This window comes from Pimephales promelas, chromosome 21 (genome assembly GCF_988280905.1).
Source record: "Pimephales promelas chromosome 21, fPimPro1.hap1.1, whole genome shotgun sequence".
NCBI classification, from domain to species: domain Eukaryota; kingdom Metazoa; phylum Chordata; class Actinopteri; order Cypriniformes; family Leuciscidae; genus Pimephales; species Pimephales promelas.
The window spans coordinates 15,998,147-16,014,292 of record NC_142789.1 but is presented as its reverse complement, the minus strand read 5'-3'; the positions used below and the strand labels follow the sequence as shown (position 1 = coordinate 16,014,292).

General features: G+C 37.9%; 1 protein-coding gene across 2 annotated transcripts in view; it reads left to right on the top strand.

Moving 5' to 3' along the window:
• The window catches only part of tafa4b (TAFA chemokine like family member 4b), a 68,798-nt gene that overhangs the window by 2,910 nt on the left and 49,742 nt on the right, over positions 1-16,146 (top strand). Inside the window, exons 1-2 of one of the 2 annotated variants that reach the window (XM_089125153.1) lie at positions 8,040-8,479; positions 16,035-16,127. The gene's annotated coding sequence lies outside the window, so the exon portion shown is untranslated. Of the gene's footprint in view, positions 1-8,039; positions 8,480-16,034; positions 16,128-16,146 lie in introns of those variants that run through there. The other variant, XM_039674099.2, reaches the window with a different exon arrangement.

The following is a 16,146-nucleotide window of genomic DNA, read 5'->3' as shown; positions in this document are numbered from 1 at the left end:
CGAAGCATTTCTTGGTAATTCGTCAATTGCTATTATCTAATTGTGAACTTAAATTTAACAGCTGACAGATTCAACCTAATTCATTTGTAAGACAGTCTGACAGAAGAATAGGCAAAACCAGTGAAATATGAACTGATTTACTAACTACAAGAACAAGTTCTTGTCATATTTTATTACCATTTCTAATCATAGCGAATAAATGTGAAAAATGTTGAAGGTGTCTGAATAAATTTTGGTTTGACTATAGTTTTCATTTAGTAAGTACATGCATGGGAGGACGAGTCGTGTTCATATACGCGGGAGGGAGGGGTGTGGTGGGATGTAGAGGGAGAACGAGGGACGCTCGGGGGGATCTCTGATAGATAAGGCACGGATTGTGAGCAGCTCAGCTGGTCAGATCTGCTCTCTGAGCTCTGAGCTGGCATTAGCCAATCCACTCTGTGCTGCCGTGATGGATGGATGCTCTTAGAACGGACAAGGACCTGGGAGAGGCAGAGTGAGAGAGAGCATCACACAAAGAGAGATGTGGGAGGGTCATTAAAGAGAAGAAGGGAGCCATATAAATCGAAAGGGGTTAGAAAGAAATTAATTATTGAGGGAGAGACAGAGTGAGAGATTCACAAGGAACAGAAGGCAGTGATGGGAAAAGTCTCTCATCTGTAAATGAGATTGTCCCTGATGGCCATTTTCTCCCCCAGTTCGCTCATTCTTCTTTCCCTCACAAAACTCAATGCTCCGCTGGACGCAGGTCTCAATACCGGGGCTCCGCGAGTGCTGACAGTGAAAAACAGAGATACTGGAGGGAGCCGGGCCTCGGGAGACTCTTTCGTATTTTCCCCTCTCTCACGTAGTCACTTCACTCCACTTGGCTCTGAAACCTTAAAAAACAAGGGAGGTCTGTAAGGGCACGTTATTCAACAGAAAAGTTGAAGGGAAAGAGTCGAAAGTGCCAAAATACATCAGAGCTATAAAATACTAAAGCAAGTTTGTTCACATTTGGAAATGTCACTGTTGCCCATATCAGCGCTGTATCAGACTGGGAACCGAAACAAGTACTTTCATGTTTCATACAAACGCAACTGGCAGCATCTTGCATCTTATTGATTATTGATTGAGTTAATATTAATGTAATATTGAGTGCTATTTGTGTTGTTGCTTGGTTAATTGTTTTGCTCATTATATTGTACTTTTAGGATGATCGCTTTATAGGATAGTAGCCTAAACTGGTAAAATATACAATAAATATTTTAAAAACACATCATTTTCAGTTCGTTTTAGTTATTTATTTAGTGAGTATCTGTGTACACTCTAAAAATGCTGGGTTTCAAAACAAATTTGGGTCAAATATGGACAAACCCAAATGTTGGGTTAAAAATGCCATTTAAAATTTTAAACCAAGTTCAACTTTCACTTTCAACTGTAATTTTTGTCATTACATATTTGACCCAAATTTGGGTTGAAACAACCCAGCATTTTTTAGAGTGTAATATGCAGGTTCATTCTCAAACACGTCAATACTTGATAAGTTTTGTCTGGAAAGATCCTCATGGTGTATGTATATGGGTCATTTATAGAGATTTGAAAAACCTTAGTAAATAGTACATAATGTAGGCCTACATATTTGCAAAAAAAAAAAAAAAATTAGGGTGGTACAGCATGACCCTGATTTTTGTATTATTTGAAATACCTTGCAGTATACACATACTATACACTCTAAACAATGCTGGTTGTTTTAACCCAAATTTGGCTAAAATATGGACAAACCCAAATGTTGGGTTAAAAATGTAATTTCAAATTTGAACCAAACTTCAACTTTCACTTTATAACTGTATATTTTTTAGTGCATTTTTAACCCAACATTTGGGTTTGTCTATATTTGACTCAAATTTGGGTTGAAACAACCCAGCATTTTTTAGAGTGTATGAATTATTCAGTAACATGGTCTATATCAAATGAACCATCTGCACCATAATACTTTTTTGTAAGGGTACTGGCTCATCCTATCCATTATATCTTCTATCACATTTGTTTCCCATTGACATAGCTTGACATTTTTTACTGTCTGTGCTGATGGTATTAAACAGCGTCGAAGCCCTCCTGCTTGTCTGCAGTGAGTGGCGGTTTGGATTGGTTTATTCCACTCAGAAAAGATAACACCCATTTCAGTGGGATTTGCTTTAAATAACAGGCTAAAGGAAAAAGCTCTTTGGCTTTAGCATGGGGATACATCGAATAGGCATGCACTTCTGTCTGATCTGAGCAGTGGCAGTGAGAGCTGTCAGATTTAAATTAAAATATGTTGAGGTGTTACCACACCAGAAGCCAGCTCTATTGTGTTAAAAAGACACACACACAAAATAACCCTTAACATTATAACCCCAAACCCTACACAGTAAAAGAAAAAGTTCCCGCCTAGGATTTTGAAGTATAATCAACTTAGATTTTTAAATCACTTCAACTTAAATTACATTAAAATGAAAATGTGTTGAATCTTGTATAACTAGTTGGTTAACTTATTTTTATATTAAAGCAATGTAAAAACATATATCGTCATAAATTATTGATCATATAATTTTTTTTTCCCAGTGTCCATAGTGGATTGCAAAGCAATGCCTTCAGTATTCAGGTTACAACTCTGAACGAAAAGAATAAGCTATTAAATGTGTATCAGTTTTGTGGGCGGCTTTAAGTGCTTTTGTGGCCCAAGCAAATGGAAACCAAAATGTTGCTTTTCAATTGTACAGATTCTCAGTCAGCTCACAAACAATCTCTATTGATAAACCTGTTTTGTCTTTTCAGTGGCTCATATGAACCTATTGTGAGGATTGAAATCTCAAGAGAGTCTATAAACTGCATGTCTAGGCTTCTACGCACATGATGACAAATGCCATTTTGTAGAAAATCATCTTACAGACCTTGTACAGACCGAGTACAGACCTTGAGCCATTCAAGCTGTATTAAAATGTGCTTCAATACATAATTCAGAGGCGTCATGCACTTTTATGAATAGGCATGAAAGACTGACACATTTAACAAATTGTACATTCATGTTTTCACATTGTACTTAAATAAAAAAAATAAAAAATACCTGCATATAATTACAGCTGTACACTGTAAAAATGAATATGCTTTATCTAATCAATAAAATTGTGGCAACAGATTACAAGCAATATTATTTATTAAAGTGAACAAATTAGAATTGAGTAATATTCTAATTAATTCTAATTTGTACAATTTAATTAATAATATTGCTTGTAATATGTTGCCACAATTTTATTGATTAGATAAAGCATATTATTTTTTTTCAGTGTTATTCATTTTTGTAATTACATCTATAATTACGAATTTGACCCATAAACCTATAGTCATACCACCAAACCTGTCTAACCTTACCCGTATCCCTCTTCAATAGCAGCAAAAGTGTTTTGCAATACAAAATGAAAACAGAAAGTACATTGTACCTGAAAATATATATATTTTTTTATCTAAGTACTTAATATAAAGTGTGATCCGGGCCTATACAGGTGGAGAGTCTATAACTGTTTGTGTGTGCTAGTTTACACCTCTTTGTGTGTCTGCATTTGTAATATGATTAATCTGAATGATGGATAGCTTTATTGTCTGTGTGATTAACTACATTGCTTTGCTCAGTGCAGTCGAGTGAGAGCATCTCTGTGCACTGTAAGGTGTTTAAAGCATTAAGTCTGATTTATTAAAGCAATAAGCCACTCAAGGCCATGATTATACTACAGCTAAGAGACGATAGAAATAAAGCTGACAAAACCCATTTCCATCACGCCGTGATGAAACCAATCTTCAACCAGATGGAACCTGGATTAAATGTTTGAAAGTTCCGATCTGACCTGTGATACCCCTGTTTGTTTGTTGGCCAGAGGAGAACTGTCCCACCGGCTGAGCTTGGTTTCTCTTGCTTTCTTAGTTGGGGACACTTAATATTCAACACTGATCTGCCTTGACACCATTGTATGAGAACTGTAAATTTAAAGATTTTTCACTGTACCGAGTAACTTGGGAGTTTGGTTGTGTGTGTGTGTGTGTGTCCTGATGTGTATAAAAGCCAGTGTGTGTAAAAGGGAGAATAAGTACGAGGGGTTAGACGGCCATGCTCCTGAGGGAACACAGCAATACGGTGTTACACTCCAGAGCCCCACAGACAAATTAATTCACTTATTGACACCGCTGACACATCTCAGTGACTTTGTAAAATTAACAATTGATCACACTCACTTGCTCTTTCTCTCTTTTTTCTTTTCCCGTCTCCGTTCCCCTTCGGCCGATCTCTTTGCACGCCTGGCACGTTTAGTCATTATTATAATTACGCGGCAGCCAGGAGTCTGGGCATTAGCGATAGAGGGGGTGTGAGATAATCGGGACAGTGGCCGGCCTCAGCACGCCTTTGCGGGGATGAGGACAAGGAGAAAGACCCCGGCTCTGACAGTGGCGGACCAATCTCATTGATTGCCCAAATCCACATCCTAACAGGACATAGTGGCAGGGTCACCAAACACAGGGACAATAAAAAAGAGCAGTGCATTTATCACAGAGAGAAAGAGAAAGAGAAAGAGGACACAAGTAGAATACGGTGACAGCCTGTTTAGTTTTACTGCTGCACACTTTCTGACTTTAGTTTCCCTCATGTGGTTAATCATTTGTTTTAATCTATGAGACAGATCAGATGGGCAAAAAGTTATAGGTCTATTTTAGATATGCTGTCAGTAGACTTTACACTAATCCACAGATCCATGAATGGTTTTGTGTTTCTACAGATTTTTGGCTGGGGGTCTTTTCCCCAGTCAAGTCTTCATTCTGTATTGATATTTGGATATTCAGTGTCCCCTTAAACTTTTTCTTTTATTTGCTCAGTGGTTACTTGGTTCCCAGTTCTGACTCAATGAACCATTATCTTTGTCTCAGATGTTTCTCCTAAAATTTCATACAAAACAATTTAGAATTTAAAATTTAAATTGTGATTTTGGAAGAATTTGAGGATACATATTCAAGTTATTATGTTAAGATCTCTTTTAAAAGGGTCTGAGAAACAGGAGGAGGACTAGAGGAGGACATTTTTGCTTTCCAACATGTCTAACAATTAACATAATAAAGAGATCTTGTAATTTTTCGCCCTAATGGTCATGGTGAAGTCCAATTTCAGATCCAATTTACATAATACTAAAATTTCAGTGGGCAATGGTTTGGCCAATGTCAGAGTGTCACAGACTGGTTGTAGTCAAGCCCACGGCAAAGGATAATTTAAACGATTAACTCTTTAATTCCACAAAGAAGAACCTTCAGGGGATAACTCGGAGAATAAAAAAACACAACCATCTCAACATTGAATTATACTTTCAGAAACTCTGAAAAAGGAGCAAACCTATGACAAAAGGCTGAACAGAATAACTAACCTTGGAAACCTAACTAAACCTAAATTTTTCTTTTTTCAAATCGACTTTAACGATAACGATAATTTATGTAGTTTCAGATAACAAAATATTTAGAGTTTCTGATGATTAAATCAATCTCCTTCATTGTATTGTATTAACTCAATTTTTCCATTTTTTTTTACAGTGTAGGAAACTGATCAGAATTACCTTCCTTGAAAACTAACAATGGAACTCAGGCAGGACCAAAACAGGGAAAAAACAGCCTCTGAATGCGACACTGATGACATTTTTCAGTAATTTTGTGACCAAAAGCACAAGCAGTCATACCATACAAATTAAGCAATTTGTTTAAAATGAATATGTGGGCTGAACACTAAAGCCGCAGCTTGTGAACGAACAAATGAAGCAGTGAATCATCTCATTTAGGTAAAATGAGGTCATCTGGCTGATCTTCATGGATCTTGTACATCAGAGCAAAGCTAATTGGACAGTTAAGAGCACCTAGGCTGTCTCAAGACACTGTGAGCAAGAAATGAGCTGTGAGCTCTGAACTTCAGCTTAGTACTAACGCCACATCTAATTCAGAGGGTTTAAATGTGATATGTTGAAATCTTATGAGGAGTGCTTTTTTAAAGTTATAAGGCAAGCATGTATGTGCGCGCACACACACAGTCCTGGAAGGAAATACTCTGGTTACAGATATTTCTTTTTTGCTGGGTCTGTGAGGAAATGGAATAGAGGGGAAAAAAACTGTCTGGCGGAGTCATTGGATCTTGGGGACTGAGACTCCAGTCTGAGCAACAGGCTGTGGATGGGACTTAAGTGCAATGAAGATCAATTCTTCTGTAACTTTAACTCGGTACCATTGTCATCATATTACCCTTGGGCTTGAAGCTAAAAAAAAAAAAAAAAAAAAAAACTTGAGCTGACTGGAGATTTGCTTAGATACAGAGTTTTATACCTTAAGCACACCTGCTTACAAATACAGTTTTGGGGAAGACACATGGTGAAAATGTCCTACTGTTACTTGTGGCCATTCAGAAATGATGGCAGCAAGTAAGTATGTAATGATAAAACAATGATAAAATTCCCAAATAAATCCGATACAGGACAAAGGGTAAATAAAAAAATTCAAACCCGAGGCTAAACAGGGAAACAGATTTGAAAAGACTCAACAATACATCAACTAATGATAACACCAGACAAAGACAATGAGAAACATGGGGTATAAACACACATGGGGCACACCTGGGAACATCTCCAGCATCCCTCCTTTACCACTTCTATCTATCTACCCCTTCTGTTTCTATCCCAACAAGGCATGGGGGAAGTACTCTTTGGACAGCACGCCAATTTTGCATACTTTTTACTATATCCAATTATGTAAGGGTCAACTTGTGATTTTTTTTTGGAAGTTGCATTCAAAATCTGATTGGGCAATTTGCATGGTCATGATGTGTGTGTGCTTTAGTGTGTAAAAGGGTAAATGTGTCAAGGTGTTAAAGGTAAACAGTAAAAGTAAATGTATGTAATCTTGCCATCTTGTAGATTAAATTTAGAATGGACCTCTTCCACTGCTCCACTGCTACACACACACATGAATGCACGCACGCATACAGACACACACACAAAATTGTAAATACATATTGAAATGAGATGCTTTATAGTGCGGGGTGGTGAAATTGCCTGTTTATCCCCAGTAATATCGGCTGAGTGAGAGCTGATGTACTCATCTGCAAGCACACTGATACGGCAGGGTCAGCGGTGCGGAAACTCCCTGTGTCCATTCGGATTGGCTGTCGGAGCTTTACTGCGAGCTTCCCCGCAGTTGCTTGTGCACATAAACGCACGCACTGATATTGCCTGAAGACGTGGGAATGCAGCAGGCTGGAAATGTTCCAGTGAAAAGCCAGATAAATGCACCGGTGGCCTCGGGCCTCCCACCGCATTTCAATATTGTGCATTTTCCCAGAAATCCGAGATGCTTTTAAGAACTTCTGTTGGCCCTCTCGCCGTTTGGGCTCATTTTCAGCGGGGCCTCTCGTCGGAAAGATAGAGTTGTTTTGCAGGGATTCATTTTTCTGCTCTGTTTGAGTCCCGGAGCATGAAATGGTGTATTTAGGATCAAGTCTGTTGTTGCAAATGGCTTGTGTGTGTTTGTGTGAGAGAGAGAGAGAGGTAAAATGAGTGAGCGAGTGACAAGGCATGAGGAAGTTGACAGAATCACAGGAAGTTGATGACTTTTTAAAACACATTGTATCTATGAGTCCAACTTACAAATGTACAGCATTACCTCGTGGCATAAAATAAGACAATATTGTGCAAGGACAAGCATAATCTTAATCTACTTATATATGTATGTTGTTCCTTTGGGTACAGGAAAATGTTACATTTGGGTGAAACTCACAGTAAAAATTCTAAATAAGATTGTAACACTAGATTATATTGTCTGTTTAAAGTAGGGCAAAAAGTCAATTAGTTAAAGCCAAAGGGTGTCATACTTGCTTCTACAGCTTTAATAAATAGTTCACTCAAAAAAGAAAAATCTGTCTTAATTTGCTTATTCTCATGTCTTTCTGAAGCCTTATAACATTATTGCACATGAAAGGAGGTCATTTATTAAATATTCACCTTTAAAGTCCCTGTAAAGTCAAAATTAAGTATGTGTTCTGAGTTTGTCACACCACAGAAAAATGTGTAATTAGCCACCCAGCCAAATTTGAATGATAAAAAAGTCGGGAAGTACATAAAATAAGCTATCAAAATCATGAAAAAATGAGCAGATTCTCTGCTCTCAAACGCTGGGGGCGTGTCCGCTGGCTGTGCTGAAACCACGCCCACTCACGGGAAAGCTGTTGACGGTGATATTAGCTGATTAGCTTTTGGAGACGGGAGGGGAGGATGAAAGCCGAGGTGGGAGATCGTCGTTTCGGACCCGTTCACCAGTAACAGCGGATTATCGGTGAATTATCAGTGAATCCAAGTTGTCTCTGAGGAAAGTTTATAAAACGATCCAGTGTAAAATGATCACTACAGAGGCGGGTGTTGCTGTCGGTGATCCTCAGCTCGTCATCAAGGTAACGTTAGGCTCTCTAAAAACCTCTTCTTGATGTGATCGTTTTTAAGGGAATTTAAATGAATATACCGATCTGTTTTGTACATGATCGCATCCAGGTAGTAGCCCATGCATGTCCGTGTCGAAGGCATAGCTAGCTAGAAAACTGTAGGCTCAGCTGTAGTAACTAATAGTACTGACAGTCACTCGCGATTGTGCGGTGAATGCGAATGTGCTCGGGGAGTGTTATTGTGTGTAAGGGGAGAGATCAGACTCTGTGCGTCATCAAATAGGGGGGTGTCCAGCAGCTCATGGATTCCAGTGCGTCACGGAGCCCTGTTTTAGCCCCGCCCAATTAATCCGTAAAATTGCAATGGTGAAAAACTGTTTAACGGTCTAACTCCACATTTCAGTACTTCACAGTTCACAGACTTTGTAATATGTTTTAGCAATACATATAAGATTTATAATGTGTTTAGAACTTTTTTGTAGAATTGACCTTACAGGGACTTTAACGAAATGTGCGCTTTATACACCTGTCCAGTAGGTGGCAGAAATGGTAGAATATTTAGCTTTTTTTTGTTTTAAAGGAACACTCCGACTTTTTGGGACTTTAGCCTATTCACCATATCCCCCAGAGTTAGATAAGTCCATACCTTTTTCATCTCCGTGCGTGCTATAAGTCTGTTTGACGCACCCACCGCTAGCCTAGCTTAGCACAAAGACTGGATGTGAATGGCTGCAGCTTTCATACTAGGCCATATGAGACACAGACATCTTTTAACCGTATAAATACTATATTTTCTGAAGGCGAAGCACTGATACTTGGGCAGAGTGATAACCATCACCTGAGACGCACCGTGACGAGGAGCAGAGAGTTCGCTCAGTGTTGGAGTAAAGAGTCAGCAATTACTAACGTTAGATAGAAAAGCATAGCCTAGTTTATCATGGGTGTTTGCTTTATTGTATGAGCTGTGACAATAAACAGGGGAGACGAGGTAATACAGTACCATGTTTCATTGAATTCCAACCAAAAACGCATCCAGATTTATAAATATCACAGAACATGAATAAACAATTATTATTACAGGAATCAATATATTTTAAATGTAATTTATTAGCTGAACCAAATGTATTCAACAGCATATAATATACGTATAATTGCATTACTATAGGATAGAATAAGGGGAAAGTAATAGCACAAATTGTTTTTGCACAATGAACTCAGCCTGAACAGCCTATCGTACCCTTTTGCACGCTCAAGTTCGTTATTTCCATGGTCATTTCAAATTTAGGCTACTAGGCGCGCCGCGCGCAGGGTGCAAAGTTCAACGCGCTCGTTTTTTTCCAAGCGCGTCCACGCCGCATCAAGATAAAAACATATTCATACCCTAATCATATAATAGTGTCACTAACGTTACATTTAGCTCTGGCTAATGGCACTGTTACAGTAGGTCATCTAAAAACATAACGGAACACTTACCTCAGCCGCAGGTGATCCACTTGTCCTGTCTGTGCTATAGATGGGATGGCCGTATCCTTCAGCACATTATGGTCCGTGTGGCAAATTCCATTTTTTTCAAAATAATCGTCCTCATTGAAATGTACCGAGCAAACATAATGTCCCTTGATAATCTATTTAGGTGTGTTTGGATCAATATCCAGAGTAAGTTAGCCATTTCTTCATCCAGTCAGCGTTTTTAGTTGGAATTCTGTGAAACATGGTTACCTCCCCTGTTTACTGTCGCAGCTATTTACAATAGAGCGAAAACCCATGACTCTAAACTACGCTTTTACTATTTATAAATTGCTGACTCTGTTACCCAAACTCTGAGCGAACTCTCGGCTTCTCACCATGGCGTGTCTCCGGTGATGCGGTTATCACTCCGCCAAAGTAGCAGTGCTTCGCCTTCAGAATAGTTCCCAGGTTTTATACGGTTAAAAGATGTCTGTGTCTCATTTGACTTTGTTATTTGTACACTCTGTGACTATACAAATCACAACATGTAAATAGGAAAACGTTTGCGTTATTTTGTCACTCATTTGGATTAGTATGAAAGCTGCAACCATTCACATCCAGTCTTTGTGCTAAGCTAGGCTAGCGGTGGGTGCGTCAAACAGACTTATAGCACGCACGGAGATGAAAAAGGTATGTATGGACTTATCTAACTCTGGGGGATAAGGTGAATAGGCTAAAGTCCCAAAAAGTCGGAGTGTTCCTTTAGGCTTTTGGCAAATGAATGTATAGGTGTATTTTTGTTACCTACTATGGAGTATAAAGCATGGCTAGCAGACCACAGTAGAGCAAAGACTTTCACCAAAAATCATTGAAGCAATTTGAAAATGATCAATCAGCAACATACATTTTTGTTGGCCAACTCTCTTGAGTTACACAGGATTGCCATGGCATTGAGTTTATAAAGAAGAAAGTGAGTCAAACAGGTTTGGAAGGATATGAGGGAAAGGTAATGATGATATTTCATTTTTGGGTGAACTGTCTTTTTAATATATTTAAGTTATAGTAAGCCATCAGCAGGTTGATTTCCCAAAAACTTGTAAACAGCTGCTCTATTGTGCTTTCAAAACTTTTCGCTGTTTGTTTGAGAATCCTACCCATCACAGTCATCAATTCTCAAAAGCATCATTGTAAATGTGGGGTGTATCCATCTTTTTTTCAAACGCATTCTCATCCCAAGATGTCATCGAACTCACTTTTGACCATGCTTCAACATCCGACACTTTAGGCACCCTCTAGGATCAGTTGTGCTGTCCTAGGATGCTTTACATTTAGCGTCAGTTAGATGATGTGGGTAGATTTAGGTCTGGGTTAGACCACTACGATGGCATCATCTAACTAACACTAAAGGGTGCTTAAAGCTTCGGATGTTGACGCATGGTCAAAAGCGTCAGTTAGATGACGCCTTGGGATGAGAATGGGCTGTTTTTTCTGTATATATATATATATAACGCCATATTTATACTGTTATCTACAATTGCATGGTGAATTTCACTCGATTAAGAGTTTTGCATGAGGCTGAAGGATGTCATATGTTCAACAGAGATAGGGTTGGTTTGAAAGTGACTTTGGTGTGAGCTGTGCTTCACTACACTATTGAGACAACAGACCATGTTGCTAATGTGCCAGGGTGCCAATTGTTCAGCTGACAAAATATCTTTCTAAATGCCTTTTGGAAGACAAAAAATCCAGAAAACAAAGAAGTTGGGGTTTTGAAAATTATGATCTAGACCTTTATACAGTGTATGGCACTGTTGATTGTCTACCCCTCACAGCCTCATTTTTTAATCCTTGTAAAATTTCATATGCCATCCATGTCTGACTAAGGTCTTTTGATCAAACAGCTAGTACAAGATTTATAATTTATTTTTTATCTCAAAACCTATAAGATGTGTTTGAAAATTAGATGTGAAATGGTATCATCATTTACACACCCTTATGTCGTTCTAAAACTGTATGACTATCTTTCTTCTGTGGAACGTAAAAGGAGATATTTTGAGATATGTCTTATATATATTTTTTTGTCCAATGGAAATCAGTGGTCACCAAAACTGTTTAGTTACCAACATTCTTTAAAATATCAGAAGAAAGAAAGAAATACAGGTTTGGAACAACACGAGGGTGAGTAAACGACAGAATTATCATTTTTGTGTGAACTATCTCTTTAAAGAAAGTACAAATCATTGAACAGGCTGTTTGTTTCGTACATTGTTTTCATTAATATAAAATTAAAAATGCTATCTAGCATATAATGTCTTTTAGGGGAAATTAAATTCTATTTTAACATCCCAAATAATTATTTTGAAACCAATTTTACTCTTTCCTTCCAATATGCTTGTCACATTAGTAATAGGTAAACAAGCAGTTATCAACAAACCAATAGTAAGAAACCAAGACTGATGTGCCAAGAAGTCTAAAAGGGTTTTATTATCATCAGCCAGGCAGGCATGTAATATTGGAGTCCATTTAATTTTACTGCACCCCGTTTTTGAGAGAATCGGAAACTCAATTCACAATTCAGTGGTCAATTTAAATGGCTCAGTCTTGTAGTTACATTTGGGGCTGTGCTTTATTTTCGACAGGAAAATGGGCCAAGTATTCCACCTTGGGATGTGTGCGGCGACGTGTCACCTCACCTGCATGTGTGTTTATACTTGATGCTGAAATCCGGGCAGGAGATGCGGACATTAAATGCAGGGCACAGTTCTTTATCTTAGTCCGAGGTGTTTTTGAGCCCCATGCATGTCAATGAAGCGCGGTTGTGCGCGTCTGAGTGTGTGCATGGCTTTGTGTTTGTCATTAAGGTTAAGCCAAATGCAAATCAAAGCAATCTCCTGACAGACCTTCCTACGCAGACCGTCCCACTTCACGTAATGATCACCTCGGTCTGTTCTGGTGAAGAGTCCTTCAGTTAATACACTAATAAATACCACACACACACTTTCGCCTGTGAGCAAAATACAGGTGCATTTGCATGAGTTTAGGGCAATTAGAGTTGTTGTGCAGAGGAATGGTGTGAAGATAACAGGATGATTTACTATGTCACGACTGTGGACGGCAGTTTATGTATGTGTGCAAGGCTGCGCAGTCAGCTTTTGTGTGTGTCCTAATGCACTCTGTTATGGGTTTCGCTAATGAATGTATCAGAATACAAAGCTGTAATGCTGTTGTGTGTTTGTCTGTGTAAAGAGAATGGACAATGTGTTGTTGCCTGTGGCTTAGCATGTCTAATCATCAGTCACACACACGCTAATGCTGGATCTCCTTTCATGGGTTCATTTTCATTCAAAGCAATTCTCAGTCTATCCACAAGAGGACAGAGTGACCTCATCTAGATCTATATGAGTCATATGGAGTAATAATAATAATAGTAATAAACATATTTTTATGACAACAAGGCACACACACACGCGCACACACACACACACACGTTTATTTAGCTATCGAAATGGAGACTTTCCATAGACATAATAGTTTTTATGCTGCATACTGTATATTCTATGGCTCTCCAATAACACTATCCCCTTACCCATTACTCAAAACTTTCAAATCAAAGATCAAAACTACAATCTAAAAACCCTTTAATTACTTTATTTTTATACCAGTTTTACAAAGGAGAACGTTTTTGGAGATTTTGTCAGCCTTTGGTCACTTCTGGGTACAAATTTGTCCCCAAAATATAGTTAAGCATGTGCATGTGTATTGGCATGTCTATATGAAAGAAGCAAAGAAAAAGAGAAAATGAATGCATGTGTATGTGATTGAACTTGCAAGATTGGTGGTCTCTGTGATGAGGTTGTGAGATCACTTTGAGCCTGGGGGTAGGTGAACTACAGTAAACAATATATCAGTCGCATCTCTGTGGCCTCAGCGCCTGTGTGAGTGTGCGGGGTTGCCTTTGAAGAACAGGGGTTGCATCGGGCCCTGAGGGTGGATGGATATCCCTCTCTGAAGCTGCCCTTCTTTTGCTCATCCCATCTCTATTTCTCCATTGCTCTGCTCCATCTGTACTTTTATTCCTCTCTCCCTTCTCAGACCTTACACCTCATCTCAGACCTTTTTTTATTTCTTTCCTTTCAATCTCACATTTCATTAGCGCTGTTCTATTATCATATTCTTCTTTTTATTTTCTCACTGAGTTGGTATTTCTTTAACAAAGGGGGATTTTAGGGTCCTAGGGTTTGCTTTTAATTAAAGCAAATATGATTTTTTTTCATTTTGTTTTCTCATAACATTTTTGAAAAACATATTATGCAGTTAAAAAAATGTTTTGCTTCAAATGCTTTTTATGTGTAAATGTTAGACTCTAGACCTACACTTGCAGCCTTACTTAATAGTTTTATTATGGATATTAATACTATTACATTTATGTTAGTTACAAAGAGACATTCCTAAATCATTTCAATACATATTGGGTGGAAATTACTTTTTTTATTTTATTTTTTATTTTTTTTACAAAATACAACTGTATATCAGTTCTGCTGTTATGTGGGCCATATATATATATATATATATATATATAAATCATATTTTCTGTCCTCAAATTTAACTGTGATCTACATTCAGAACACAATCATTTGATTCCAAAATCTCCATACACTATTTAAACAATACTTCTATGTTGACATCATAATCAATCAAGTTTGATATTAAATATGTTTGACATTTAAAATCAACATAAACTTTCAATTAAGTATCATTCATCAACAATTCACCATACTGTGCAATATAATTTTCCTAACATGTTAATTACATCCACTGAAAAAACAATTACATTTATATAGGGCATAGTTTTACACCAAACACAATAATGAAGAGAAAAAAAAATAATAATGAAGAAAATATTTATTTTTTCTCCACAAATTACAACTTTTTCTCAGTTATGGTGTAAGTTAGAAGTTAGTGTAGAAGTTAGTGTACTTAAATAGACAGCAGTGTCAGTGAAGGGCATGATATAAAATATCAAAAATAATAAATGTTAAATGATATTTGATGTCTGAAGGAAACAAAGAAAAATCAAGGTAATTATCACTGGTCAACAAAATATTTTTTTATTCTGCATCACTAATTAATCATTTGATTTTGTTAAATTATGTAAGAAAGTAACCTATGTCGTGGGGATTCGTAAACGACAATGGGCGTCGGGACGCAAGATTCGATCGTATCATCTCGTATAGTGTGTCATAGTGTGCGACAACCTACGTCACGTCTGCAATGCTTCACGACATCACGACAAAAAAGACCTGCATGTTTAATTTTTTTAACGGTCGTCCACGACGGTTACATCACATATATGAGGTTGACCAATAGAAGCACAGAAGCTTTTCCATACACAACTTTCAAAAATGGCGAAACGAAAGAGAGACAATGGTGCTAACATTAAAACTAAAAGTAAAAATATATAAGAAAACAATATTTTACCTCAAGTTCTCTTGACATACTGTCCTCTTCGAGCAATCCAGGAACGTGTCCATTGTCGTGTCTTCTCTGTTTTCTTTTTTTTACTTTTTTCTGAACACAGGACAGCCAATACAACACTCATTGCTTCTTCCATTGTTTGTTTACGTTTCCGGAAGTCCCTCGCTACTAGTTTCACCTTCTCGATGACATCACGCGTGCGGCGTGCCTTTAAAGACAGCATGCGATGACTGGTCAGGAAGCAACGTGTAGTAGTCTGACATGTGTCTTGTCCACGACACGACAAGATTTTAGGAGTCAAAATCACGTAATCTGACACAGTGACTATCTTAACTGTAAAAAAAAAATCATGTAATCTGAGCCAGGCATTAGCAAAACAACAGTGTCAGCCATTTGAGTCAGTGATTTTGATTTAAGATGTGGAGGAAATGACATTATCTCATTATGAAAAAAAAACCCTTCAAAATGACATAGTTCTCTTGTCATGTACAGTACATCCATTACTAGTGGACAAATTAAACGAACTAGTGAGTTTCAAATCGTAAACCCAGAAGAACAGAAGTGCCCATAGTTGAAGAAATAAATGTACTGCTTCTTTCTTCACTTGACCTCATCCCTCTCCTTCTTCCTTCTGTCTTCTCAGGATCTGGACATCGTTTGAGGAAGAAGGTGAAGACATAGGAGGAGAAATGGCTGGCTTGCAGGGAAGAGAGTGATCAGAGAACAGGAAAGAAAGGTAACACAGTGGACGTATT